This window comes from Populus nigra, chromosome 13 (genome assembly GCF_951802175.1).
Source record: "Populus nigra chromosome 13, ddPopNigr1.1, whole genome shotgun sequence".
In the NCBI taxonomy this organism is placed as follows: domain Eukaryota; kingdom Viridiplantae; phylum Streptophyta; class Magnoliopsida; order Malpighiales; family Salicaceae; genus Populus; species Populus nigra.
Genome location: NC_084864.1, coordinates 2,940,129 through 2,967,388, shown reverse-complemented (window position 1 = coordinate 2,967,388; position 27,260 = coordinate 2,940,129). Strand labels below are relative to the sequence as shown.

General features: G+C 38.1%; 10 non-coding genes and 1 pseudogene across 10 annotated transcripts; all 11 read left to right on the top strand.

The window, feature by feature from the left end:
• The first annotated feature begins 19,956 nt into the window (after window positions 1-19,956).
• On the top strand, window positions 19,957-20,075 carry LOC133672203 (5S ribosomal RNA; annotated as a pseudogene).
• Window positions 20,076-22,468: 2,393 nt separating this feature from the next.
• On the top strand, window positions 22,469-22,587 carry LOC133671747 (5S ribosomal RNA). Its single transcript, XR_009834361.1, has one exon. It is a non-coding gene; the product is annotated as a 5S ribosomal RNA (ribosomal RNA).
• A 394-nt stretch (window positions 22,588-22,981) lies between these two features.
• LOC133671746 (5S ribosomal RNA) lies at window positions 22,982-23,100 on the top strand. The gene has a single exon (XR_009834360.1). It is a non-coding gene; the product is annotated as a 5S ribosomal RNA (ribosomal RNA).
• Window positions 23,101-23,494: 394 nt separating this feature from the next.
• On the top strand, window positions 23,495-23,613 carry LOC133671745 (5S ribosomal RNA). Its single transcript, XR_009834359.1, has one exon. It is a non-coding gene; the product is annotated as a 5S ribosomal RNA (ribosomal RNA).
• Window positions 23,614-24,007: 394 nt separating this feature from the next.
• Window positions 24,008-24,126, top strand: LOC133671744 (5S ribosomal RNA). The gene has a single exon (XR_009834358.1). It is a non-coding gene; the product is annotated as a 5S ribosomal RNA (ribosomal RNA).
• Window positions 24,127-24,520: 394 nt separating this feature from the next.
• Window positions 24,521-24,639, top strand: LOC133671743 (5S ribosomal RNA). Its single transcript, XR_009834357.1, has one exon. It is a non-coding gene; the product is annotated as a 5S ribosomal RNA (ribosomal RNA).
• Window positions 24,640-25,033: 394 nt separating this feature from the next.
• Window positions 25,034-25,152, top strand: LOC133671741 (5S ribosomal RNA). Its single transcript, XR_009834355.1, has one exon. It is a non-coding gene; the product is annotated as a 5S ribosomal RNA (ribosomal RNA).
• Window positions 25,153-25,546: 394 nt separating this feature from the next.
• LOC133671740 (5S ribosomal RNA) lies at window positions 25,547-25,665 on the top strand. Its single transcript, XR_009834354.1, has one exon. It is a non-coding gene; the product is annotated as a 5S ribosomal RNA (ribosomal RNA).
• A 394-nt stretch (window positions 25,666-26,059) lies between these two features.
• Window positions 26,060-26,178, top strand: LOC133671739 (5S ribosomal RNA). Its single transcript, XR_009834353.1, has one exon. It is a non-coding gene; the product is annotated as a 5S ribosomal RNA (ribosomal RNA).
• A 394-nt stretch (window positions 26,179-26,572) lies between these two features.
• On the top strand, window positions 26,573-26,691 carry LOC133671737 (5S ribosomal RNA). The gene has a single exon (XR_009834352.1). It is a non-coding gene; the product is annotated as a 5S ribosomal RNA (ribosomal RNA).
• A 394-nt stretch (window positions 26,692-27,085) lies between these two features.
• LOC133671736 (5S ribosomal RNA) lies at window positions 27,086-27,204 on the top strand. Its single transcript, XR_009834351.1, has one exon. It is a non-coding gene; the product is annotated as a 5S ribosomal RNA (ribosomal RNA).
• The last annotated feature ends 56 nt before the right edge of the window (window positions 27,205-27,260 follow it).

Genomic DNA, 27,260 nt, shown 5'->3' with positions numbered 1-27,260 from the left:
TTGCCTATAGCTTTGTACCTGTCCAGTGTTCCTTTTGGGGCAGTCTCTCTTGTAATGACCTCTTCCACCACAGTAATGACACCCTTGACCCAGATACTGGCAATCCCTCCATCTATGACCTTCTCCTCTGCACACGAAGCATTGTCTAGGGGAAACTGAGTAGTCCCCAGGGTGTTTTTGTCCATATTTTACACAAAAAAGATAGTCAACACCCTCACGGTCACCGGTCCTAGTTGAAGAGTTTGCCCTTGAGTGCGACTGCCCAACCATCACTCTCCCACCTGATGTTGGTGGGGTGGTAAAATCAAACTCCCCCGTTTTCCTATACTTCTCAAACACTCCACCTTTTCCTTTCTTTGAAAGTGGTGGTTTGCCGCTGAAATAGTCCTCATCTCTCTTTTTGCCTATACCCTGATATCCCCCTGGGCTTTCTCCAATACAAGCCTCTAGAGCTTGTGCAGCCTCAATCAAATCCCTCACGGATTTAAACCGCAAGGCGATCAATCCTTGTCTCAAATCCTATCGCAAACCATCTCTCAACTTCTCAATCATATGTTCCTTTGTCGGCACATAGTGTGGGGCAAATAATGAGAGATTATGGAACCTCCTTTCATACTCTAATACCGACATATCACCCTATCTTAATGCCAAGAATTCTTGTTCCTTCACCTTGTAATGGTACCTGGAATAAAACTGATTCTCAAACTCTGTCTTGAAATCACTCCAAGTTAGTGTCTCGGTTGCACGCCTCAGCTGAACTGTTTCCTACCATGTCATGGCCCTATTAGACAGTAACTGGGATGTACAATTTACCCTCAAATCCTCGGGTATACTTATTTGAATCATGGCCTTTTCTACCTTCCTAATCCATCTTCTGGCCATCTCTGCATCGTATTCCCCCATATACGATTCACAACCAATTTCCCTCATACTCTTGACTTATTGCACCAGTAGCACCACATTGTCCATGGTCGTGCTAGTCGCAGGGGTTGCCTGTGGAATCTGCATGGCAGGAGTTGTTTGTGTCGCCGAACCAGCCATGCCCTCCATCATTTCTTTAACTATTTGTACAAGGAGTCCTGCGTCTACGTACTGCGGGGGCACACCAGTTGGAATTGTTGACAATTGTTCTTCTGATCTTTCTTGTTGCTCTACTGCAACCGGGGGTACTTCCTCTATCTAGTTAGGCCTCCGACCTCCCCCCACTATTGCGGCTTCCCCCTGCAAGGTTTTGGGTGGTATTACCAGAGCATGAGATGTCGTATCATCCAAGGAATCTTCGTCTTGCCAACCTTGGGCACCTTGGTTCCCGCCCCTTCTTTCGAAGGAGGGCGACTTGGTTCATATCCCTTGTCAGGTGAGTACCATTATGCAATTCACGACAACAACACAATTATCACTGATCCTTAGGATCCAGACCAAGTGCTCTGATACCAACTGTAATAACTCGGCTTTTCAAGCCCAAACAATGATAATGTTTTTTTTGTACTTGACACACATCATGTTGGTAATTGGCGGACATGTTCCCTCACATCATCAAGATACAATCCATACATCGATAACAATCAACATTTCATTTAAAAGTGAATCTTACATAGACACATAATATTATGTTTGCATGACTAAAAGTTCACATTATATATATATATATATATATATATATATAAACATGAGTTTGTATTCTATCCTACAAATAGTCATCATGAATTTAAACAAAAAGGATCTAATAATAGTTATATATTCAGTACATTGATTCATACAAAATACATCATGATTTAGAATGTAACTACATGATTCCTTGTAAAAGTAGGTTCCCGTGTATTGGTTTCCTAGGCACCTCATTGGTGTGATGTCCCTGCTGCAGAACAAAACTTAATAATAATAATGATAATAATAAACGGTCAGGTAGTTTAATAAAGCATTAACATTATTTTATGTTTGAAGTGTGACATTTGTAGTTCCTTCATGTACTTGGTATAAACAACTTGTAGTACATATAGATGCATCAATTCTTGCAATCAGCCATAATCTTAAACCCGACCATCCTCTTAAGGCATCATTTGCCGAGGTTAACCGTTTAGTCACCCCGACCATCCACTTCGAATGCCATCAGCCGAAGCTAATCATTTATTTGTCCTGGTCATCCATTCGGATGCCATTTTCCGAAGTTAATCAATCATTTGTCCTAGTCATCCCTTCGGATGCCATTAGCCGAAGCTAATCATTCATTTGTCTCGATCATCCATTCGGATGCCATTTGCTGAAACTAATCAATCATTTGTCCTGATCATCCCTTCGGATGCCATTAGTCAAAGCTAATCATTCATTTGTCCCAATCATCCATTCGGATGCCATTAGCCGAAGCTAATCAATCATTTTTCCTGGTCATCCCTTCGAATGCCATTAGCGGAAGCTAATCATTTATTCGTCCCGGTCATCCATTCGGATGCTATTAGCTGGAGCTAATCAATTGTTTGTCCAGGTCATCCCTACAGATGCCATTAGCCGAAGCTAATCAATTGTTTGTCCCTGTCATCCTTTCGGATGCCATTAGCCGAAGCTAATCATTCATTTGTCTCGGTCATCCCTTCGGATGCCATTAGCCAAAGCTAATCATTCATTTCTCAACATTTAAGCATTTGGCAATCTGATATATGAATTAACACAATGCGGTAACATTCATGATAAAGCATTTCATTATTCAACATTATTAAAAAGGAAGGTGAAAGTCACCTCCATGCAAGAGAAGCTCTACTCATGCTCCCCTGCTGTTGTTGTTGCACCACGCCTATGGTCCCTCCTGCAAGTCACAGGTTTAACCTCGCTCAAGGATATGTTTTATAATAACCATATCAACAGCCAATAAGTCTTTCTTTTAGTAATTTTTTTAATTTTTTATATTTTTTTCTCATTATACCCATTTATATTTTCGTTCTTTGTCTAACCATAGTTATAATTCCTTTCTTTATATTTGAACTATTACTGTTTAAATCCCGAACTGTTACTATCTAGACATTGAACTTTTACTATCTGACCTCTCCTTAGATTTTTAACTATATCTAGAGTTATAGAACTCTATTTCAAGCAAGATTAGTCTTGTTAGAAAGCTAAGCCACGAGGATACAAGTTCTTTGAAGGAAGGAGAACCTAGTTCTGCCTCTAAGACAATCAAAATTGCTCATCAACAAACATTGGATTGTTTCTGTCCGACCTCTTCTTAGATTTTTAACTATATCTAGAGTTATAGAACTTAGTTTCAAGCAAGATTAGTCTCGTTGGAAAGATAAGACACAAGGCTACAAGTTCTCTAAAGGAAAGAGAACCTAGTTCTGCCTTTAAGATAGTCAAAATTGCTCATCAACAAATATTGGATTGTTTCTATCCAACTGTTACTGTCTAGACATTGAACTGTTATTGTCTGACCTCTCCTTAGATTTTTAACTATATCTAGAGTTATAGAACTTAGTTTCATGTAAGATTAGTCTCGTTGGAAAGATAAGACACGAGGCTACAAGTTCTCTAAAGAAAAGAGAACCTAGTTCGGACTTTAAGACAGTCAAAATTGCTCATCAACAAACATTGGACTGTTTCTATCCAACTGTTACTGTGTAGACATTGAACTGTTATTATCCGACCTCTCCTTAGATTTTTAACTATATATAGAGTTAGAGAACTTAATTTCAAGTGAGATTAGTCTCGTTGGAAAGCTAAGACACGAGGCTACAAGTTATCTGAAGGAAGAAGAACCTAGTTCTGCCTCTAAGACAGTCAAAATTGCTCATCAACAAACATTGGACTGTTACTTTTTTCTCAATTCAAGTCTAAGAACCCAAATCTATAATTCAACATCCAAGCATCAATTCATAATCAACTTTGAAATGACTCGTGAGACCATGTTTAGAACACCTTACCTGGTAAGAATCAAGTTTTCGATCTTCAACTCCCTCCTTTTCTTTCTAATGACAACCGCCCTCCCCTCTTCTCTTCTTGTTCAAATTTTATTGTTAATCCCTTGCCTGTAAGTGTTTATTCTACCTATAACCCTTAATCTTGGATGGGTTCTTGAAATTTTGGTGTTTCTCTCTTGATTTGCAAAAATGGATACAAAAACTCCCTCTTTTCTTTCCTTATGGTTCCTGCAAATTTTTGATGAGAAAAGGGTATTTTTGCTCTAATTATTCTTATTTGCATCTAGGCCCTATTTTTTTTAAGTGTATTATTTTTGCCCCCCACATCTTCTTATTTTTCTTCTTCTTATAATTAAGTTATACCTCTCGTTTCTTATAATTTCACCCCACAACTTTTAATTTAGTTTATTTTCTTTAATTTAATCCAGTCTTGATTTTTCTTGGGGTTTACATTTCATGACCCATACCTTTCGAATCTAAGTAAGTTTGGGGAAGGTTTAGATGTGTTGTTATCCTTGTTCGGTCTCTCCAAAATCGGTTTTACCCCTCCCTCCCAGCTCCTTAAAATAGTCCAATTTGTTTCCCTAACTTTTATAAAACTGTGTCGCTGCCGATTCAGAAATTGGTAGCGACGGTGGAGTATATATATATATATTGGGTGTTTACAAGTTGTGATATTGGTTGTATTGTTGATAAAAACTGAATCCCTAGGGGGAAGCTATGGGGACCAGACAATTAAATTGAGTGGCAGCATGTGCACATACTTTAGGTAGGTGCATCGCACCTTGTGTTTTCAATTTGTGTAAACTTATTGATAAATTTTAGAATTTATTGTTTTATTGCTTTTATAATATTGGAATGAATATGAGTACTTTGCGTGCTTTGATGTGTATTGACTAGTTATGATATAATTGAAATGGATATGAGTACCTTACATACATTGACATGTATCAAACTTGTGAGGATATTGACACGATCAAAGAGTTGATGTCTTATCCCAAGTGCAGGAGTGTCAAAGTAATAAATAACCCGGCAAGACCAGGGTCAAACCATAAAGAGGTTAATTATATAAATTACAAATAATAAAATGATATTGATGTTGAAGAGAACTTTGAGATGTAATATTGATGTAAGGATTAAACAATGATAAAACAGTTGTCAAGGTTAGATGATTCACTAATGGTATTTCAAATAAATATAATATAAACTCTTTTTATTACTCAACTGGAAACCACACAAAAAGGAGGTTCCAATTGAATGATTAATCATTAATGACTCATTATAAAGTATTAACATGATCATATTAATTATCTTATTTTTGTAACACCATACTTATAAATATCATAAGGCATTTATGTTGCTAACTTATGTTAACAACAAATCAAGTTCCTCGCATAACAACGATGTCGGCCGAAGACTATGAAGGATCAAGCATTTGAAGTACCAAGTGTTACACAACATAAATCTAGACTAACCATTTAACAAGCAAGGTATTAAGAATTAATAAGATAAAAAGATAAAACATGTTAATAACAATCTTTCTTGGATATAAACATTGAAGTCCATGTTGAGTTTATATTATACCTATTCTAACACCATTAGAGAAACCTTTTCACCTTGACATAATTAATTTAGCTAAACATAATGAAGAAGAAAAACATAAATAAACAATATAAGAACATAAACATGTTATAAGCTAACTAAGTATAGGAAAGGAAATGAAAAAGCATAAACAAGAGATTAATATAGCATGAAAGAAAACTTGAACATTACAAAGAGAGAAAGCAAGAAGATGATCTTGATCTGAAAACCAAGATGACTAAATACATGGCAAATGCCTCCTTTTATAGGATAAAATTTAGAACTATTGATTGGTTGACAAACTATTTGGTTGGTGACCAACCATTGATTTGGTGGCTGGTTTTTGACATTGTTGGCTGCTGGTTATTGACATTGTTGGCTGGTTATTGATATTTTTGGCTGGCCAAAACATCATTACTAACATTAGAATTAGAGCCCTTTGTTCCATGAAACCTGTGGGCAATTGTCTTAGCTTTCCAACAAAAAAAACCATAGCTCATTTGGACTTCTAGAACTCAAGATAGGAACTGAAAACCAAACAATGTCTGAGTTGTAGGACAGATTCTGACTTCTCCGTTGTTGCTAAGATTTGAACTTGAAAATGGCAGAATTGAGTCTTGGACACCATGAAAGTTTTAGGTCTATATCTTAGCTTTCCATCCATATAAAGCAGACTTAAATCCGAGGTCTGCAACTCCAGTTATGATCCAATAACCAAATGGTGTTTCAGTTTGGAATTGAACTAGCATCTCTTCTCTTAGCCTAGTCCTCTTTTTATCTCTTCATTTTTAATAGTTAATCACATCAATCAATCCTTTGAATTGTGAGATATACCTGTATTAAAAACAAGCATTTACTATAAATTAAAGATATATTATATTATCAGGCTTGTTATTATAAAACATGTTTTAGTTAGGGAATTTAATGATACTTTAGTGCAATATGATGATATAAAGTCTTAATGAGAATGCACTTTCAAGTACTAATCACACCCTCCCAACCAACTTATTACTACTCCCTAGTAATCAAAGTGTTAAAATATAAAAACAATTTGCAAGTTATACAAAATAAGGTATTCATAATTTAACTTTCATTAATCTATCCAAATAAACAAACTCTCATTAAATTTATATATGTGCTTCATACTTCTTAAACAAGATATTATTAAACCTTCCTTTTGTGCTCAATAAATCAAAACATAGCTATGGAGCTTTGCATGGAAGAAAACAAAATTTTGTTCCAATGTTTAAGGTTAACTTCCTTGGGTTGGGATTATTATCTTTTTTTTTTTTGAAAAAGCAAGAATTTATAACACAATGTATCTTGAACCCATGTAACGAGCTTTCAGCTAATGACTCCCAGACCAGTTGGTCTTAGGGCATCAGGTGTTGAGACACCCCTACGAGCTTAGTAACTCGGGTTGCAGATACTGATACGTAGATAGTGCAATGTTTGATTCCCTTAAGCTTTTCTTCTCAACCCATGTAACAAGCACTAGGCCAATAGCTCCCAAGTCAGTTGACTTTATGGTACTAGGTGTTAAAACACCCCTTCGGGCTTAATTGCTTAAGTCAAGGAAGCTACGAAACCAAACTTATCTACTTTTTTATTTATTCAATTTGTTTTTTTTTTTTCGGGTTTTTTTCACAAATTATATATTATCCCTTTTCCTTAGTTGTTACCTTTAACAAAAGAACATCAATAATGTAATAATCAAATATGCAATACACAATCATATGTTAAAGTGTGTAAGTGAAAATGAAGGTTTAAGAATACTTGTTAAATGAGTATATGAGCATAATCAAGTGATAACAATGCAAGAGTTTGTAAACCTGAATATTTCAAGAAGTATTATGATAGACCTTGTTAAGAATGTTTACTAAGATGCATCTCAAAAGTCACTAAAGTTCCTCCTTTACTCTGCCATCCTAGTAACAACAGTTTTGCAAATGGTTTTTTTTTAATAATATCAACTACTACTCTCTCCCCCCAACCAAAACGAGACATTGTCCTCAATGTTCTAAGGCAGAAAGATAGAGTATAGAAGACATCACCTGAAACAACAATTATTGACAAACTTGAAGCACACTTAAACAAATATAAGAAAGAACAAAACACAAATATTATGCTATTAATAAAACCAAAAGACTCAAGTTTTCACAGACTAAGGCTCAAATCCAATCGAAGCTTTTTACGGCGTTCTGTGATTGACCAATTGAGTCGACTCATAGAGGAATCAACTACAGGGATGAAAGATTATAGTTCATCAATCAATTACTCAATAGTAGCAGCAGTTATGAGGATTTGTCGTGCTGAAAATGTTAGAAATTGTTGTTCCACAGCATGATCAAGAAAAGATAGTAAAGTATTATAAAAACCATTAAAATTTAGCAAACTTATAGGTTTCTGGTGAATGTTCAGTTGAGCCCAAGAGGAAATATGAAATATATCTTCTAAAGTTCCCAGACCACCTGGTAAAGCAATGAAGGTGTCAGCATGGTTAAACATTATAGACAGTCGTTCAGACATTGTGGAGACCTGTAGTTCCTCTCCAACTGTTTTTCCAATGATGTCCCCTTTGGCTAAAGCTTTGGGGATGACCCCCAAAACTTGATTGCCTCCTAAAAATGCAGTTATTGAAACACCCCCATTAACCGAAGGCTGCCTCCCCCATACACTAAATGAATCTTTCTCTCAGCTAGTACCCGACCAAGATGATTTGCTGAATCTAAAAACTCTTTTTCTTTCCCAGGACTGGATCCACCGAAAACACAAATATTTTTTATTTTAGGAACAGAGGAACTTGCCTTTTCTACACACTTCTATATATGTTGAATGTATAGGTTGAGTAGAAATGGAGGGAAGGAAGAGAAGATTTTATAGATGAGAAATTGAAAATGCAAGCATATCACCTATATGTAGGCCAACTGGACTCACTCTTTTTTTTTTTTGAAAAAGCATGTGTATATACAGGTAGTTGTGATTGTGGGTCACATCTTCCCTTGGTTTTACGTCCAAGAACGACTTAAACGCCCTTTATAGGTTGGGGATAGGCTTCCCATTCAGTTTTAAAAACTGACAAACAAGGTCTTTTTTAATCAAATTCCCAAGACTATGTTGATCATGTTCTTTATGAAAATGAGGCCATAAAACATGAATTGCACGATGCACATCTCCACTATGATGAGATTTAAGAGTCAATAGAAGATTATCTAAAGACTCTCTATGCTTTGAAATAAATCCCATATTTTGACATTTTTCACAGGTTTTGCAGAATGCATGTGAGTCCTTGAACATGGTGGGCCAATAAAATCCACTTTGTAAGATTTTTGCAGTTGTCTTTTTGGACGGGAAATGATCTCCACATGCCTCAGAATGACAAAATTTAATGACACTACTTACCTCATTGTCGGGAATACATTTTTGAAATATTTGAATAAGTAAGGGTCATCCCAATAAAAGTTCTGCACATCGCTCAAAAAATTTCTTTTGTCTTGGGTATTCCAATGAGCTAGCAAAAATCCTAAAGCAAGAAAATTATCAATATTAGCAGACCAAGGTATTGAACTAAGAGAAAGTAAAGATTTATTAGGAAAGTAATCATCAATTGGTGTGATGTCAGATGTCGAATCTAGTGTCAATTTTGACAAATGATCCACGACAACATTTTCGGTGCCTTTTTCATCCTCGATTTCTTCATGTTTGAAAGTTTCAAAAATTTTAGAATTGTGATTGACTTCTGTTTGTTTGGCCATGGCATGAGAAAATGGAAGTATTGGTGGGGAATCAGTCATTTCTTTGCAATGTTCAGGTTTCACCCCTTCCTTACCCTTAGAGATTGACTCATCATCTTTCTCATAAGGTTCAAATAATGGGTTTTTCAATAACCTTACCACCACAGAGAGTAATGACTTATTTGACTTGATCCATGTGCTGGCTTCCGGAGCTGTTTGCACTTGAATTGTATTGCCCTTTGGGATTTTGCTGTGGTTGAGATGAGAACTTACCATTTTCCTAAAAACTTAGAGCAAATGTGAATTTTGCAAGAGTATCTTTAAAATCTATCATGCTTTGGGCAAGTTGAGTGTTGATTGTCTCTTGCTTTTCAATGAATGCATGCAGTGTCTCCTCAAGATTTCTTCTAGGAGAGGGAACATAAGGAGGTGCATATCCATGAGAATTTTGAAAATTATGATGTGCTTGAAATAGTGGTTGTGAAGTTTGTGCATTATTGTTACCACTCTTCCAACTGAAATTTGGATGATTAATAGAAGGCAAAGTTGGACAATCATTGGTTGAGTGTTCATTAGTTTCACAAATTTGACACACAATTTCTTGAACAAATTTTAATTCACCACTCTTTTTTAATTCTAGTGCCTCGACTTTTCTAGCTAAAGATGCAAATTTGGCTTGGAGGTCATGATCTTCCCTAAAGTTATACATGCCTTCATTAGATGTATGAGGTTGAGTTTTACCTGGTACCTCACAAATACTTGTGGTGTCCTAATTTTGAGCATTTTTAGCTAGCAAGTCTAGGTATCTTCAAAAGTTCCATTGCACATCAACTCCACCATTTGCCTATCTTTAGGTGTTAACCTTTTATAAAATTGTGAAACCAATCTCCATGTTTCAAAACCATGATGAAGACAGGTATTAAGCAAGTCTTTATATCTATCCCAACACTTGTAAAATGTTTCTCCTGGTTTTTTAGTGAAAGTGGTGATTTGTCTTTTGAAAGAGTTTGTTCTATAAGATAAAAAAAACTTCTTTAAAAATTGTTGTTGCATTTCATTCCAGGCACGAATGGATCCTGACCTAATATTTTATAGCCATGTTTTAGCTTTATCTTTTAATGAAAAAGGAAAAAGCTTTAATCTGATGGTGTTCATGCTATAATTTAAGTCATTATAGGTGTTACAAATTTCTTCAAATTCTCTTAAATGCAAGTATGGATTTTCTAATTCTAAGCCATGAAAAGTGGGTAAAAGTTGAATAATACCTGGCTTAAAATTAAAATGAGATGCATCAGGAGGAAAAACAATGCATGATGATGTACTTGTTCTTGTTAGATTCATGTAGTCTCTAGAACACGATTATTTTCATTATAAATTGATTGGTTATCTTCGTCGGCCATGTTTTTTGAAGAAGGTAAGGATTTTCTAGAAAGTCTACCACTTAATGTACGTGTCCAAACTCTCATGCAAGTTCAAAAGAAAAGAAAAGAAAAAGAAAAAGAAAAGGAAAAGGAAAAGGAATAAAAATTAGAAAAACAAATAAAAGTAAGAACAAAAGAAAGCAAAAGAAATATATAATTTATACAATACTTACCTCCCCGGCAACGATGCCAAAAACTTGACATCATCAAAGAGTTGATATCTTATCCCAAGTGCAGTAGTGTCAAAGTAATAAATAACCTGACAAGACCGGGGCCGAACCACAGAGAGGAGAATTATATAAATTCAAATAATAAAATGATATTGATGTTAAAGAGAACTTTGAGATGTAATATTGATGTAAGAATTAAACAATGATAAAGCAAATGTCAAGGTTAGAGGATTCACTAATAGTATTTCAAATAAATATAATATAAACTCTTTTTATTACTCAACTGGAAACCACACACAAAGGAGGTTCCAATCGGATGATTTATCATCAATGACTCATTATAAAGTATTAACATGATCATATTAATTATCTTATTTTTGTAACACCATACTTATAAATATCATCAGGCATTCATGCTGCTAACTTATGTTAACAACAAATCAAGTTCCTTGCATAACAACGATGTTAGCCGAAGACTATGAAGGATCAAGTATTTGATGTACCAAGTGTTACACAACACAAATCTAGATTAACCATTAAACAAGCAAGGTATTAAGAATTAATAAGATAAAAAGATAAAACATGTTAATAACAATCTTTCTTGGTTATAAACATTGAAGTCCATGTTGAGTTTATATTATACCTATTCTAACGCCATTAGAGAAACCTTTTCACATTGACATAATTAACTTAGCTAAACATAATGAAGAAGAAAAACATAAATAAACAATATAAGAACATAAACATGTTATAAGGTAACTAAGTATAGGAAAGGAAATGAAAAAGCATAAACAAGAGATTAATATAGCATGAAAGAAAACTTGAACATTACAAAGAGAGAAAGCAAGAAGATGATCATGATCTGAAAACCAAGATGACTAAATACATGGAAAATGCCTCCTTTTATAGGCTAAAATTTGGAACTATTGATTGGTTGACAAAATATTTAGTTGGTGGCCAACCATTGATTTGGTGGCTGGTTTTTGACATTGTTGGCTACTGGTTATTGACATTATTGGCTGCTTATTGATATTGTTTGTTGTCCAAAACATCATTGATAACATCAAAATTAGAGCCTTTTGTTCCATGAAAGCTGTGGGAAATTGTCTTAGCTTTCCAACAAAAAAACCCAGAGCTCATTTGGACTTCTAGAACTCAAGATATGAACTGAAAACCAAACAGTGTCTGAGCTGCAGGATAGATTCTGACTTCTCCATTGTTCCTAAGATTTGAACTTGAAAACGACAGAATTGAGTCTTGGACACCCATGAAAGTTTTAGGTCTATATCTTAGCTTTCCATCCATATAAAGCAGACCTAAATCCGAGGTCTACAACTCCAGTTATGATCCAATAACAAAATGGTATTTCAGTTTGGAATTGAACTAGCATCTCTTCTCTTAGCCTAGTCCTCTTTTTGTTCTTCACTTTCAATAGTTAATCACATCAATCAATCCTTTGAATTGTGAGATATACCTGTGTTAAAAACAAGCATTTACCATAAATTAAAGATATATTATATTATCAGGCTTATTATTATAAAACATGTTTTAGTTAGGGAATTTAATGATACTTAGTGCAATATGATGATATAAAGCCTTAATGAGAATGCATTTTCAAGTACTAATCAGATATTATTGGAATAAATAAGAGTATCTCGCATGCAACGGTATACCTCCATTAGTTAGGATAATGTTTGAACGAATATGAGTAACTTGCGTGCATTATTATGTATCAAATTAATTATGTTATTATTAGGATGAATACAATTACCTTACATTGATAGGTATCAAATTAGCCATGATAAATTTGGAATAGATGACACGACCAAAAGATTGATGTCTTTTCCCAAGTGCAGGAGTGTCGAAGTAATAAATAACCCGGCAAGACCGGGGTCGAACCACAGGGAGGTTAAATGTATAAATTATAGATAACAATAATACAAAAGTAACAATAACAACAACAATAACAACAACAACAATAATAATAATGATGATGATAATAATAATAGTGAAGAAGAAGAGGAAGAAGTTGATGAGAACTTTTGAGATGGAAGATTAACGTAGGATTAAACAATGATAACAACAAATGTCAAGGTTAGAGGATCCACTAATGGTATTTCAAACAAGTATAGTATAAACCCTTATTATTCAATTGGAAACCACACACAAGGAGGTTCCAATCAGATTATAAATTGTTAACATGATTACATTAGCTATCTTATTCGAATAATGCTAATACTTGTAAATGTTGTCAGGCATTCATGATTATAACTTATGTTAACAACAAATCAAGTTCCTTTCATAGCTCAGGTGTCGGTTATACCATACAGTATGGGCTATGAAAGTGCCAAGTATTTGTTGTACCAAGTGTTATACAACATAAATCTAGATTAACCATTTAACAAGCAAAGTATTAAAAGTGAACAAGATAACAAATATAAAGCATGTTAGTATCCAACATTAAGGTCCATGTTAAGTTTATATTATACTTATTCTTACACCATTAGTGTACCCTTTTCACCTTGACATAATTAATTTAGCTAGACATAATGAAAGAAAGAAACATAAATAAACAAGGAAAGGAAATGAAAAGCATAAGCAAGAGATTAATATAAGCAAAACTTAAGCATTACAAAATATAAAGAGAGAGCAAGAGCATGATCTTGATCTGAAAACCAAGATGCCTAAATACATGGCAAATGCCTCCTTTTATAGGCCAAAATTCGGAACTATTGATTTGTTGACTAATTGATGAGTGGGTGGCCACATCTTGACTTGGTGACAATTCTTATCTTCTTGTCTGCCAAAAACGTCATTGATGACGTCATAATTTGAACAAACTTGAATCATGAAAGTTCTAGGAAATTGTCTCATCGTTCTAGGGTAAAAATTTGAGATCATTTGGACTTCTAGAACTTGAGATATGGGCTGAACACTGAATAGTGTCTGGGCTGCAGGACAGATTCGGACTTCTTTGTTGTTGCTACAATTTGGACTTGAAAACGGCCTTTTTAAATCTTGGGCTCCACATAAAAGTTGTAGGCCTATGTCTTATCTTTCCATCCATATAAAATGGACCTAAATCCAAGATCTACAGCTCCAGATATGACCCAATTACCGAACAGTGTTCCAGTTTGGACTGCACCAGCATCTCTTTTCTAAGTTTGGCCATCTCTTTGTCCTTTCAATTTCAGTACTTCAACCCATCAATCAATTCTTTCATTTATGTGATAGGCCTGCATTTAAGATGAACGTTTACCATAAATTAAAGGTATCTTATATAATTAGATATGTTATTATAAAACATGCTTTAGTTAAGGAGTTATTGATACTTTAAGTGCAAAATGATGATATAAAACCTTGATAAAAATGCACTTTTAAGTACTAATCAATAGACTTAATTATCTTACATATCTTAGTATGGATTGCGTATACACAATAACTTGGAGATTGGGGGAGAAATGATAGATAATTGGTCACCATAGTGTTGGTGGCTAAGGATACATTACAATGATACTTAGCACCGTGATGAGGGTGGCCAAGGGCATAAATTAATACTTGGCATTGTGATGAAGGTGACCAAGGTTATGTGAATGATGCTTAGTGGTCGTAGTGTCGATAATTAAGATTGTGTGCGAATGATACTTGACAACTGTGGTTACAATGCATATGATGTTAATAAGAAAAATAAAAGGGGATCAGTACAAATAGAAGATTCTGATGACATTGATTAGCTATCCGGGTTTAGATAGCTAATGGTATCAATGAGGTTTCATTGGTATTTTCAGATGACATTGATTAGCTATCCGAGTTTGGATAGCTAATGGTATCGATGAGGTTTCATTGGTGCCGACATTTGTTAAATTGATTAGTCGATCCTGAGCAATTGGGTGACTAATGACGTTAGTAAAGATTACTAACATCGACATGGTTACTCTTGATTAAGTGAAAAAGATAAGTTGATTAACTATTCCGGGTCGAGAATAGTTAATGATATCAATGGGTTACATTGGTATAAGCAACTATTTCTGGTGTGATTAACTACTCCATGTAAGGAGGTTAATAATGTCAAGGGTTCTTGACATTGGCAACTTTAATAGTAAACCAGATATGAATAAGATTTGATTAACTATTCCGAGGAATTAATAGACTAATGATACTAATCGATTGTATTAATATCGACAAGTGATGTAATTGATTAGTCTAACCCAATATTGGGAGACTAATGATACCAATGAGATTTATTAGTGTCACCAATTACCTTCCAAAAATGGAAGGGAAAATATTAATTAGTTATTCCAAAAGAATGCAATAAGCTAATGATACCAAGAGAGGAATATCTTGGTATCAAGTAAGAATTGATTTATAAGGAGATGGTGTTCGAAAATCATAGAGTTGTGATAAGATTTCCAAGATGAAATTATTCTCGACAAATAGGATAGGATATTAGATGGATATGGATAATAGATGAAAAATTCATGTTGTAAAAGAGGTTTATGCCTAATTTTATGTATCAAAAGAAATTCTATGGAGATTATTACCTGTCATTGTTATTGTTTGTTACTACATTTTAATATTGATGTGTATATGTTAATTTCTATTTTTTAGGTCTATCAGGGTTGCGTCAGGAGTGATATTGGTTTAGTTACCTTTTGCTTTTGACCATGTAAAATTATTTGTAAATTAAGAAATTTATCTTCTAAAACTTGAAATATAATATTAATACGTAAATTTGAATGTATGACTTTAATCTAATGTTTGTAACTCTAAGTACCTATTTAACCATGCTTGTTTATTTAACCATGCGAGTTTTCTTCCAAGAAAAGCCTCATAGCTATGTTTTGATATATTGAGCACAAAAAAAGAGGGTTTATTAATATTGTGATTAAGAAGTATGGAGCAGATATATAAATTTAATAAGAGTTTGTTTATTTGAATAGATCAATAAGAAGTTAAATGATGAATGCCTTGCTTATGGATTTTGCAAATTATTTTTCTATTTGAACGCTTTAATTACTACGAACTAGTAAAAAGTTGGTTGGGGGGGTGTGATTAGTACCATTTTCATTAAGGTTTTATATCATCATATTGCACTTAAAGTATCATTAAATTCCCTAACTTAAGCATGTTTTATAATAACAAGTTTGATAATATAAGATAACTTTAATTTATGGTAAATGCTCATTTTATGTGAGCATATCTGACAATTCAAATGATTGATTGATGTGATTAACTATTATAAGTGAAAGGACAAAGAAAAGGCTACGCTTAGAGAAGAGATTTTGGTTTTTATTGAAACACTATTCAATCATTGGGTCATATTTGGAATTGTAGACCTTGGATTTAGGTCTAATTTATATTGATGGAAAGCTAAGACATAAGCCTAAAATATTCATGAGGCGTTCAAAACTCAATTCTGCCTTTTTGGAGTCCAAATCTGTCCTGCAGCCTAGACTCTATTCGGTGTTTAGTCCATATCTTGAATTCTAGAAGTCTAAGTGAGCTCATTCTTTATTTTTATGGAAAGCTGAGACAGATTCCTACAACATTCATGAAGACCACTTTGTCAAATTCTGATCGTAGCAATGCCATTCTGTCTAGAAAACAAATCCATATCTAAACAATCAAGTCCACTAAGTCATTAGTTGGCCACTAATTCAATAGTTAATTACCAATTGAATAGTTCTTTTTAGCCTATAAAAAGAGACATTTGTCATACATTTAGGCATCTTGGTTTTCAGATCAAGATCATTTTCTTGCTTTCTCTCTTTGTAATATTCAAGTTTTCTTTCGTGTTATATTAATCTCTTATTTATGCTTTTTATTTCCTTTCCTATACTTAGTTAACTTATATCATAATCATGTTCTTATCTTATTTTTTTATTTCTCTTCTTCATAATGTCTAGCTAAGTTAATTATTTCAAGGTGAAAAGGTTTCACTAATGGTGTTAGAATATGTATAATATAAACTCAACATGGACTTTAATGTTTATATCCAAGAAAGTTTGCTATTAATATGTCTTATCATTTTTATCTTTTCAATTCTTAATACCTTGCTTGTTAAATGGTTAATCTAGATTTGTGTTGTATAACACTTGGTACAATAAATACTTGATCCTTCATTGTCTTCGGCCGACATTGTTGTTATGAGAGGAACTTGATTTGTTGTTAACATAAGTTAGCATCATGAATACCTAACAATGTTTACAAGTATTTGTGTTACTTTAATAAGATAATTAATATGATCATGTTAATACTTTATAATGAGCTATTAATGATAAATCATCCGATTGGAACCTTCTTTGTGTGAGGTTTTTAGTTGAGTAAATAAAAGAGTTTATACTATATGTATTAGAAATACCATTAGTGAATCCTATAACCTTGACAATTGTTTTATCATTGTTTAATCCTTACATCAATATCACATCTCAAAGCTCTCTTCAACTTCTTTTCTATTAGTATTCTCTTCAAATCTATTTCTTTATTTGTAGTTTATATAGTTAACCTCCCTGTGGATCAACCTTGGTCTTACTGGGTTATTTATTACTTTGACACTCCTGCACTTGGGATAAGACATCAACTCTTTGATCGTGTCATTTATAGTTGAAATCGAATCTTTCACTTGAATTACATTATATGATGTTATTGAATAAAATGTGTTGTGTTGATCATGATGAGGTTGGGTTGAGATCCAGGACGATTGGATCGGGATGTGAAATAAAATTAAAAGTGATATGATTTTGTCGATAACTTGGGACCTCTTATTATAGGGGAGACTCTGCTGAAATTTTGGTAGAAATTTTGGTGAAACCTGTAAATGTAAAAAAAATTACCTGAAAATTTTCAATGTATTGTGAAAAAAAGATGTAGGAAATTGGGGTTGTTGCATCTTTGGTCCTTGCAATTTTTATTTTTTGACATTCAATCCTAAAACTTTATTTTTCTCATGTTTCAATTCTTGAGTGTTGAGAGAGGAGATAAAAAAATTTTAGAAAGGGAGAGGAGAGAGAATGATTCACCCAACTACAAAAGAAAAAAACACTAATATTAATGTCAATGTGTTTATCTTGAAGAAGGGGGTTTGATGAAGGTGGTTTAGGCTTTTAATAATGCTGGAAAAAATAGGTTGGGACTTGTAAAGTTTGTTTTATTCAATTTGATTATTATTTTTTTTGTATTTTGACAGTGATTTGAAAGTGTTTTTTAGTTGAAAAATAAGATAATTCTATGATGTGTGTTTTTTGTGTTTTTTAGACAAAAGTAGATTGGAATTTGGATTTTAAGATCCAAATTACTCGGACCCTGATTTTTCAGTCACATAAGGTGGCCAAAATTTATTATAGGGAATGACATGTTCCCTGCCTAGCTGGAGGACATGTAGTCCATTCATTTTGATTTGATTTTTATTCTGGTAAGCAAAAACTTCTTAATTTTGGTGTGATTTATAATTGGGCGAAGTAGATTTTTTTTTAACTTTATTATTGGAAGATTAATGTCATCTACTATAATTTGGATGCCATGTGTTGCTATCTATATATATATATACACAAAAAAATACACCTAAAGTAAACATGAAAAGAAATGCTCGAACCCAATTATGAAATACCAGAATGCCAAGCAAGTTTGATAGGCCAAAATAGCAATCCAAGGTTTAATTGACAAAAACTTTTAGTAAAAATATTTATTTTTGGCGTTTAAAGACTCAATTAAATTTTTAAAAAAGGTTTAATTATTTAATTGAGAGTTTAATCATAAGAGAAATCAACTTTGAAAGTCAATTTTGAAATAATTGATGTTAGGGACTCATTTGGAAGCTTGAAAAGTTTGATTTAGTCAAATCAGGAGCTTAATTATATAAAAATCAAAGTCTGGTGAGCAAACAAGGGCTTAATTAAACTTTCTGTAAGGCAAGGATCAACTTGCAAAATGCGCGCGACTTCAAGGACTGGAATCGGTGAGGAATCAGGGGTTAAATCAAGAAATTTTAAGTTTAGTGGTCATTTAGGGGGTAATTGAATAAATCAAAAACCATGGACCAACTTATAAAAGATGCTTGAAATTGGGGGTAACAAATGAAGTTTAACAGGGATGCAATTATATGAAATTAGAAACAAAGAGGGGGGAAACAAAGAGGGGGGAAACAAAGAGGGGGATTAAGGATAAAATTGAGCGAAATTGTCAGATTAAGAATTAAATTGAGCTTTGATAGATCCCAAATCAAAAGAAAAACCCTAATGTATAAGAATTAGTCAAAACGATGTTGTTCAAAGTACTATGTTTCTTCTTCTTTAGTTTTTGGTTGATTGAGGGGGTAATTTTAGACGACGGAATACGATGTTTCTAACCACTCTAAAGGCTGAAACCACCATCAGTTGATCAAGAAACACCTCCTTTACAACCGCATGTTTGCAATATCAAACGTTTACGTCCCATTTTCTCCATGGATCTCCACAACATCTTGTCCCTACTCAACCAAAACTATAGTTTTAGACATTATGCTATTTGAGTGTACACTTTCAAACATTGAATATAGAGCTATAGACCTCCAAATTAAGCAAAAGTAGGTCTGATCGAAAGGCATGCACCCCGTCTACCAAGTCCAGGTAGTCTCAAATGACGTTGACATCAAAGATACTTTGACGAAGTCTAGAAAGTGGTCAACCAGTTAGCTTTGACAGGAATATTTAGTTGCAGAAAAGTGCCCAACATTCTCGTTGGTTTCCATTTAGAAACCTACATAAGGATCATATCAAGGGTTCAAAACCTTTCTCTCAGGATCCAAGGATAAAAAATGCTCACCTTGGTCCCAAAACACCCTACAAAACCACCTATACCCAAAACCAACACCCTCTAGCAAAAGCAGCTAGGTTTTAGCTATTTAAAACCCTAGACATCCCATCTAAAAGGCCTAAACCTGCCTATAAAAGAGGAGGTTGAAGAACACCGAAAAATAAGAAAAACAAAAAAAGAAAATGTTCTGGTCTGGCATGAATCGGTGCGTTCCAGGGTCCCGGTCGCGCTTCCCCAAGCCACCCCCCTTTTGCGGTGGTGCTTGAACTATCGAGGAGCCTCTCATTGCTCTGCAATCCTCCTCGCAAGCTCCTTCAAAGCGCTTATAGCAATTGCGTGTGCATTGACTCACGGGTGTGATCATACCATCACTAATTCATCGAATACCATCAGAACTCCAAAGTTAAACGTGGTTGGGCGAGAGTAGTACTAGGATGGGTTACCTCCAAGGAAGTCATCGTGTTGCACCCCTCCTTTTTGCCTGTTTCCCATGCGGCTCCCCTCGCGATCTCCATTCGCCCCGCCCTTTTATATATTTTTTCCTCCTACCTCCATTTCCTCTCCCGCATGGTGTTCCCACCTGTCTAGAATAGCAGCATGAGGTTTCCCTCGAGAAGAGCAAGGGAAATCGGAGAAACTTGCAAATACAAGGGCATTGGGGCGAGGTCTACAAGATCTAAAGATCCAGCGATTGGAGTAGCGACTCCAAGCTCTTGTAAAAATATGGGCACGATCCAGCGATTAGATCACAGGTTAAGGCACGAACTGGCCTGCTCTGGGGTCCCAGTCGCTCTTCCCAGGGCCGCCGCCCCTTTTTTGGCAGTGCTTGCACCACCAGGGAGCCTCCCATCACTCTCTGATCCTACTCGCGGGCACCTTTAAAGCACTTATAGCAATTACGCATGCATGGACTCACGAGTGCGATCATAGTAGCACTAATATCTTTTTCTTTGTCCTCTTTCTTAGACCTGGAAGAAATCAAAGGAAATGGTGAAATTGTTTTAAAACTGGAATTCAATGAGTTAGTACTTACCTTTGGAGTGTTGGTCGTTTTTTCAATTTGTGGAGGAAGAGGACGTTTCTTCTTTATACACAATTTGGTTTCTATCTCCCTTCTTCCTCTATCTCAATTTTTTTCGACCTTTACTCTTCAAGTTCTTTCCCACTTGACAGTGTGATCACACTAACATTTTCTTTTGGATTCAATGATTAGGAGGGCAACTTTCCATTCATTTGTGCCTCTAATTTCCCTACACTTAAAGCAACTTGCCCCATTTGCTTCTCTAAGTTGTGAATGCTTGACCTTGTTTCCTGTTGAAAAGACATGACATTTTGTTGCAAGGTCATTTATGTTAGAAGCCAAGGTTTTCATCACCTCACGAAGATCATTATTGGATGACGACCCCATAACATTAAAGTTTATGAATGGAGGGGGTTGTCTTGCTTGACAATTTTGTTGGGACTGAAACTTTCGGCTTTGACTGCCTTGTTGATGCGAGTTCCCATAACATAAGTTGGGATTATCTCTCCATCCGGGATTGTAAGTGTTGTAAAAGGGATCATACTTACACTGGGACTGTCCATTGAATGCTTTATCAACTGCATTAGCTTGTTCAATGTAATCTTCTTGCATTGTTGGGCACATATCCGAAGCATGTCCTTGTAAGGAGCATATGCTACAAACTCTCATCTGCTGTACATTTCTACTAGCCAAAGAATGCACAAGAGAAGTAAGATCATTAACTTTATTCTCAAAGTTAGAAATACTTACCTCATTTGCTCGTTTGCTGCAATAGTTGAGATCAATTGGCATGCAGCCTTGGGTGCCTTATCTACCAATGCCCCTCTACTTGCCGCATCAATGATACTACGGTCAATAGGCATCAATCCTTCATAGAAATATTGAATGAGCAGCTCATCGAGATCTAATGAGATTGAACATAGAGTTGCTCAAATTTTTCCCAGTACTCGAAAAGTGTATCTCTATGAGATTGTTCAACAATCCCCCATATTTCTTTCCTTATGTTGGCAACTCGAGAGGCTGGGAAATATTTTTCAAGGAAGGAAAATCTTCTTCATGCCATTCCACGTTCCAATGGAACCTGGGAGAATAGAGAAAAGTCATGTCTTTGTTGCCCCTTTTAAAGAGAAAAGGAAAGCTTTCAACTTAACCTATTCTTCGTCAACTTCATTCGATTTCATGCCAACACAAACGATGTGGAACTCCTTAAGATGACTATGAGGATCTTATCAATGTTTATGCATAATGGTTGATTGTCCATGTTAGGAGCAACGAGCTCCTTGAGTGTCTGTTGACGTGCAATGGCCAAGATGGTGACACGCGAGCTTCCTTTCATAACCTGTGTAAAGTGTTTTCAATTTCGAGATCCACCTGCACTTGACTCAGATTAGTAGAACGGGTTACAAACATAAATTGTTAAAAAAACTAAAAAGAAACCAATCACACAAGAGAATGATAGTAGTGCAAATTGAATGAAAATACTACGCTATAAAACAAAAACAACCTAAAAACCCAATAAAACACGTGAATTTGGCATCGATAGGGCGGGGCTAGAGGCCGAAGGCTACTAGTCCTGCTCAGAATGTCGTTTCGCTTCAAGAAACGAAAGGTCGGCACCTAATTCCACCAAGAATTTGGTTTTGAATAGTAAATGCCTATTTTTTAAAAAAAAAAAAACAAATAACAAGCAAAGCGAATGAAAATCCAACGGTCGGATCGCAGGCCACGGCCCTTTTGAGCCGCCGCCCCTTTGCGGCGGTGCCCGAACCGCCAGGGAGCCTCCAATCGCTCCCCGATCCTCCTCTTCGAAGCGCTTATAGCAATTGCGCGTGCATGGACTAACGGGTGCGATCATACCAGCACTAATGCACCGGATCCCATCAGAACTCCGAAGTTAAACGTGCTTGGGCGAGAGTAGTACTAGGATGGGTGACCTCCTGGGAAGTCCTCGTGTTGCACCCCTCCTTTTTGCCCGCTTCTCCATCCGGCCAGCCCCTTTGTCTTTCTTTCTTCTTTTTCTCTCCCCCGCCTCCCTTTCCTCCCCCGGCATCGATAGGGCGGGGCTAGAGGCCGAAGGCTACTAGTCCTGCTCAGAATGTCGTTTCGCTTCAAGAAACGAAAGGTCGGCACCTAATTCCACCAAGAATTTGGTTTTGAATAGTAAATGCCTATTTTTTAAAAAAAAAAAAACAAATAACAAGCAAAGCGAATGAAAATCCAACGGTCGGATCGCAGGCCACGGCCCTTTTGAGCCGCCGCCCCTTTGCGGCGGTGCCCGAACCGCCAGGGAGCCTCCAATCGCTCCCCGATCCTCCTCTTCGAAGCGCTTATAGCAATTGCGCGTGCATGGACTAACGGGTGCGATCATACCAGCACTAATGCACCGGATCCCATCAGAACTCCGAAGTTAAACGTGCTTGGGCGAGAGTAGTACTAGGATGGGTGACCTCCTGGGAAGTCCTCGTGTTGCACCCCTCCTTTTTGCCCGCTTCTCCATCCGGCCAGCCCCTTTGTCTTTCTTTCTTCTTTTTCTCTCCCCCGCCTCCCTTTCCTCCCCCGGCATCGATAGGGCGGGGCTAGAGGCCGAAGGCTACTAGTCCTGCTCAGAATGTCGTTTCGCTTCAAGAAACGAAAGGTCGGCACCTAATTCCACCAAGAATTTGGTTTTGAATAGTAAATGCCTATTTTTTAAAAAAAAAAAAACAAATAACAAGCAAAGCGAATGAAAATCCAACGGTCGGATCGCAGGCCACGGCCCTTTTGAGCCGCCGCCCCTTTGCGGCGGTGCCCGAACCGCCAGGGAGCCTCCAATCGCTCCCCGATCCTCCTCTTCGAAGCGCTTATAGCAATTGCGCGTGCATGGACTAACGGGTGCGATCATACCAGCACTAATGCACCGGATCCCATCAGAACTCCGAAGTTAAACGTGCTTGGGCGAGAGTAGTACTAGGATGGGTGACCTCCTGGGAAGTCCTCGTGTTGCACCCCTCCTTTTTGCCCGCTTCTCCATCCGGCCAGCCCCTTTGTCTTTCTTTCTTCTTTTTCTCTCCCCCGCCTCCCTTTCCTCCCCCGGCATCGATAGGGCGGGGCTAGAGGCCGAAGGCTACTAGTCCTGCTCAGAATGTCGTTTCGCTTCAAGAAACGAAAGGTCGGCACCTAATTCCACCAAGAATTTGGTTTTGAATAGTAAATGCCTATTTTTTAAAAAAAAAAAAACAAATAACAAGCAAAGCGAATGAAAATCCAACGGTCGGATCGCAGGCCACGGCCCTTTTGAGCCGCCGCCCCTTTGCGGCGGTGCCCGAACCGCCAGGGAGCCTCCAATCGCTCCCCGATCCTCCTCTTCGAAGCGCTTATAGCAATTGCGCGTGCATGGACTAACGGGTGCGATCATACCAGCACTAATGCACCGGATCCCATCAGAACTCCGAAGTTAAACGTGCTTGGGCGAGAGTAGTACTAGGATGGGTGACCTCCTGGGAAGTCCTCGTGTTGCACCCCTCCTTTTTGCCCGCTTCTCCATCCGGCCAGCCCCTTTGTCTTTCTTTCTTCTTTTTCTCTCCCCCGCCTCCCTTTCCTCCCCCGGCATCGATAGGGCGGGGCTAGAGGCCGAAGGCTACTAGTCCTGCTCAGAATGTCGTTTCGCTTCAAGAAACGAAAGGTCGGCACCTAATTCCACCAAGAATTTGGTTTTGAATAGTAAATGCCTATTTTTTAAAAAAAAAAAAACAAATAACAAGCAAAGCGAATGAAAATCCAACGGTCGGATCGCAGGCCACGGCCCTTTTGAGCCGCCGCCCCTTTGCGGCGGTGCCCGAACCGCCAGGGAGCCTCCAATCGCTCCCCGATCCTCCTCTTCGAAGCGCTTATAGCAATTGCGCGTGCATGGACTAACGGGTGCGATCATACCAGCACTAATGCACCGGATCCCATCAGAACTCCGAAGTTAAACGTGCTTGGGCGAGAGTAGTACTAGGATGGGTGACCTCCTGGGAAGTCCTCGTGTTGCACCCCTCCTTTTTGCCCGCTTCTCCATCCGGCCAGCCCCTTTGTCTTTCTTTCTTCTTTTTCTCTCCCCCGCCTCCCTTTCCTCCCCCGGCATCGATAGGGCGGGGCTAGAGGCCGAAGGCTACTAGTCCTGCTCAGAATGTCGTTTCGCTTCAAGAAACGAAAGGTCGGCACCTAATTCCACCAAGAATTTGGTTTTGAATAGTAAATGCCTATTTTTTAAAAAAAAAAAAACAAATAACAAGCAAAGCGAATGAAAATCCAACGGTCGGATCGCAGGCCACGGCCCTTTTGAGCCGCCGCCCCTTTGCGGCGGTGCCCGAACCGCCAGGGAGCCTCCAATCGCTCCCCGATCCTCCTCTTCGAAGCGCTTATAGCAATTGCGCGTGCATGGACTAACGGGTGCGATCATACCAGCACTAATGCACCGGATCCCATCAGAACTCCGAAGTTAAACGTGCTTGGGCGAGAGTAGTACTAGGATGGGTGACCTCCTGGGAAGTCCTCGTGTTGCACCCCTCCTTTTTGCCCGCTTCTCCATCCGGCCAGCCCCTTTGTCTTTCTTTCTTCTTTTTCTCTCCCCCGCCTCCCTTTCCTCCCCCGGCATCGATAGGGCGGGGCTAGAGGCCGAAGGCTACTAGTCCTGCTCAGAATGTCGTTTCGCTTCAAGAAACGAAAGGTCGGCACCTAATTCCACCAAGAATTTGGTTTTGAATAGTAAATGCCTATTTTTTAAAAAAAAAAAAACAAATAACAAGCAAAGCGAATGAAAATCCAACGGTCGGATCGCAGGCCACGGCCCTTTTGAGCCGCCGCCCCTTTGCGGCGGTGCCCGAACCGCCAGGGAGCCTCCAATCGCTCCCCGATCCTCCTCTTCGAAGCGCTTATAGCAATTGCGCGTGCATGGACTAACGGGTGCGATCATACCAGCACTAATGCACCGGATCCCATCAGAACTCCGAAGTTAAACGTGCTTGGGCGAGAGTAGTACTAGGATGGGTGACCTCCTGGGAAGTCCTCGTGTTGCACCCCTCCTTTTTGCCCGCTTCTCCATCCGGCCAGCCCCTTTGTCTTTCTTTCTTCTTTTTCTCTCCCCCGCCTCCCTTTCCTCCCCCGGCATCGATAGGGCGGGGCTAGAGGCCGAAGGCTACTAGTCCTGCTCAGAATGTCGTTTCGCTTCAAGAAACGAAAGGTCGGCACCTAATTCCACCAAGAATTTGGTTTTGAATAGTAAATGCCTATTTTTTAAAAAAAAAAAAACAAATAACAAGCAAAGCGAATGAAAATCCAACGGTCGGATCGCAGGCCACGGCCCTTTTGAGCCGCCGCCCCTTTGCGGCGGTGCCCGAACCGCCAGGGAGCCTCCAATCGCTCCCCGATCCTCCTCTTCGAAGCGCTTATAGCAATTGCGCGTGCATGGACTAACGGGTGCGATCATACCAGCACTAATGCACCGGATCCCATCAGAACTCCGAAGTTAAACGTGCTTGGGCGAGAGTAGTACTAGGATGGGTGACCTCCTGGGAAGTCCTCGTGTTGCACCCCTCCTTTTTGCCCGCTTCTCCATCCGGCCAGCCCCTTTGTCTTTCTTTCTTCTTTTTCTCTCCCCCGCCTCCCTTTCCTCCCCCGGCATCGATAGGGCGGGGCTAGAGGCCGAAGGCTACTAGTCCTGCTCAGAATGTCGTTTCGCTTCAAGAAACGAAAGGTCGGCACCTAATTCCACCAAGAATTTGGTTTTGAATAGTAAATGCCTATTTTTTAAAAAAAAAAAAACAAATAACAAGCAAAGCGAATGAAAATCCAACGGTCGGATCGCAGGCCACGGCCCTTTTGAGCCGCCGCCCCTTTGCGGCGGTGCCCGAACCGCCAGGGAGCCTCCAATCGCTCCCCGATCCTCCTCTTCGAAGCGCTTATAGCAATTGCGCGTGCATGGACTAACGGGTGCGATCATACCAGCACTAATGCACCGGATCCCATCAGAACTCCGAAGTTAAACGTGCTTGGGCGAGAGTAGTACTAGGATGGGTGACCTCCTGGGAAGTCCTCGTGTTGCACCCCTCCTTTTTGCCCGCTTCTCCATCCGGCCAGCCCCTTTGTCTTTCTTTCTTCTTTTTCTCTCCCCCGCCTCCCTTTCCTCCCCCGGCATCGATAGGGCGGGGCTAGAGGCCGAAGGCTACTAGTCCTGCTCAGAATGTCGTTTCGCTTCAAGAAACGAAAGGTCGGCACCTAATTCCACCAAGAATTTGGTTTTGAATAGTAAATGCCTATTTTTTAAAAAAAAAAAAACAAATAACAAGCAAAGCGAATGAAAATCCAACGGTCGGATCGCAGGCCACGGCCCTTTTGAGCCGCCGCCCCTTTGCGGCGGTGCCCGAACCGCCAGGGAGCCTCCAATCGCTCCCCGATCCTCCTCTTCGAAGCGCTTATAGCAATTGCGCGTGCATGGACTAACGGGTGCGATCATACCAGCACTAATGCACCGGATCCCATCAGAACTCCGAAGTTAAACGTGCTTGGGCGAGAGTAGTACTAGGATGGGTGACCTCCTGGGAAGTCCTCGTGTTGCACCCCTCCTTTTTGCCCGCTTCTCCATCCGGCCAGCCCCTTTGTCTTTCTTTCTTCTTTTT